Source organism: Macrobrachium nipponense, chromosome 20, assembly GCF_015104395.2.
Source record: "Macrobrachium nipponense isolate FS-2020 chromosome 20, ASM1510439v2, whole genome shotgun sequence".
Classification (NCBI taxonomy): Eukaryota; Metazoa; Arthropoda; class Malacostraca; order Decapoda; family Palaemonidae; genus Macrobrachium; species Macrobrachium nipponense.
Genome location: NC_061089.1, coordinates 21,641,735 through 21,644,234, shown reverse-complemented (window position 1 = coordinate 21,644,234; position 2,500 = coordinate 21,641,735). Strand labels below are relative to the sequence as shown.

The following is a 2,500-nucleotide window of genomic DNA, read 5'->3' as shown; positions in this document are numbered from 1 at the left end:
ACGAGCATTGATAATTTTGGAACCTCACATGAAAATCAATAAAACACAAATTTCATCAGGTCGCATATTAGTCAGGGAGAAAGTTTAAAACAAGTTGTTTGGTAAACTTAGTCAGATTAACGTAATACAGTACAGAGTTGTTTTTTTTTTTCACAGGAAACCATAAATTCTCCTCTGATGGGTTATCCCTGTTACCGCATACATTCATGGACCCTTACGAGCGGTTGCCAAAAAGAACCACTTTCTATCGAAACGTTTCGATATTCATCTTTTCTTTGGCCTTCTCTCCATCTCCTTCCTTTGTTATAGGTAAAGCTCTTGCTATTGACAATGAGATATGCCATCAACGATAGCATCAACGTCAGCGGAAATACTATGTATGCGTGAAGGTAAATCAGCAAAATCAGAAAGTAGTTGGCAACCGAGTGTGTCAGTCGCCAATCCCTTCCCGCGCATGCGCACTGCCACGGAACCGCTGACCATGGTCGTCCACCAATATATAAACCGATTGCAGTGCCTGTGCCAGACATATCAGGTGTCCTCAGGTCGAGCAACACTCGATAGAAAAACAAGCAGGTAAGACACTGTCACGTTGGAAAGGGAACCGTAAAAAGTGGTGCCTATGGTCATGGAAAAAAAAAAAAAAACTTGAGTGAATTTTATGTTTGTGGTTGTCTTGGAAACTTGACGTGCTCCCGGTTTTCCGTTCGGCTTAAAGTTGTTGCAGTTTGTAAAACACTTCGTCTAGATTTACGTCGTGCTAGCTGTTCCTAATCGGTTTTAACAGTAGATCTTCAACTATTCTGTCAGGGAATTGTAATTATAGCTGTAGGACCTTACCATCTTTGCAAAATTTCTAATGGGCACGATTAACCTGTTTTTTTGCAATGCTATTAGTTTATAATCTATTTATTTCATCATTCCAGTTGGTATTGTGAATATATCATATATTTGTTTTTAAACCTTTACTATATTTGTATAAAAAAAAAATTCAACTTCGGTACCAAGAGTAAATTTTAGTATTTATCGCATCCCATAAGAATTTTACTTACGTGGTCTATAATTTCAAAGAATTCTCTCTCTCTCTCTCTCTCTCTCTCTCTCTCTCTCTCTCTCTCTCTCTGCTCTTGCATCATTTATGAATGCTCCTTACCAAATCTTACAACATATTTAGCTAAAGCGTAAACCTAATTTCAATAATGAAAAACAAGCTTTTTATACCTTGTCGAGTGGGTACCTTCCCAACAATCACTAATGCATTTCACCCAAGATTTGTATCATTAAGTTAAAATTATTATATCTTTATATTATTACAGAGTTAAATCTTTTAATGCCTACTTTTAATGATGTCTCATTGTTGTCTGTCAAAAAATTCAACACCTTCCTTGTATAATTCGGTAAACCTCTCAGGAACACGTTGTTACTGAGAGAATATATACATAAAAAACTTAATTCCGCAGTGAAGATTATTATCCAACCCCGAAATATCAGTTTTGTCAGGATAAGAAGTAGGAACATTGGCGTTGTTTCTTTCATTCAGAAGTAATTCTGCGAAACGGTTAAGTTACCGTTCGAGAGGAGCTTCTTCAAGGTAAAATTCCATTTATGGAGAAGTAAGTTTCAAGTACATTTTGAAAGAGCTTTGTTTGTTTCTTTTCTTACTAGTGACGAAAATGACAGTCAATTAACCATAGGTTCGTTTTCGTAACTTTTCTACTTAAGATTATGCACAATAATCTCTCTCTCTCTCTCTCTCTCTCTCTCTCTCTCTCTCTCTTCTCTCTCTCGTCCTCTCTCTCTCTCTCTCTCTCTCTCTCTCTCTCTCTCTCTCTCTTTCAGATCATACACTTATTTGTAAAACTTACGCAGCATATTACTATGGTTTAGAGATGAAAAAACCGTAGATAAAACAGAAACCGGAAATAGGTAAAAATGCTCAGTTCTCAGAAAAGGTTCGACTAGTAGCTCTAATTGACAGGCAACCTAAACACGGTTCCTCAATTTATGGGTGACGTGATGCGAGTTATGAAAGAGAAGGGCCAGACACTTTCAAGGAGAGAAACCGACTACCGGTTTTACCGGAGTGAGAAAGTGTCTCGCACCTGCGCTGATCTTTTATCCTAAAGAAGAAGAAGAAGAAGAAGAAGAAGAAGAAGAAGAAGAAGAAGAAGAAGAATCCAGACGCAACTGATTGTTCACAGACGAATAATCGGGCGACTGACATTTTGAATGAAGTTTTTTCTCTCTCACACTACAATTTACTTTCGTCTTCTCTCTTTTTTTTTTTTTATCTCATAAGTGAAAGCGACATGTATGATCAATCAAGTTTAAAATTTTTTTTTTTTTTTTTTGCTTTCAATTTTTTTTCAGTCCCCGTAAACAACTGGATTTTTTTCTCGATAAAATCGAAAGTTATCATAACCTAAGACCTCTCTCTCTCTCTCTCTCTCTCTCTCTCTCTCTCTCTCTCTCTCTCTTCTGTGTGTGTGTGTGTGTATGC

General features: G+C 37.0%; 1 protein-coding gene across 1 annotated transcript in view; it reads left to right on the top strand.

The window, feature by feature from the left end:
* The first annotated feature begins 440 nt into the window (after window positions 1–440).
* Window positions 441–2,500, top strand: part of LOC135223062 (uncharacterized) — a 4,084-nt gene continuing 2,024 nt past the window's right edge. The window contains exon 1 of the mRNA XM_064261571.1: window positions 441–576. The gene's annotated coding sequence lies outside the window, so the exon portion shown is untranslated. The remainder of the gene's footprint in view (window positions 577–2,500) is intronic.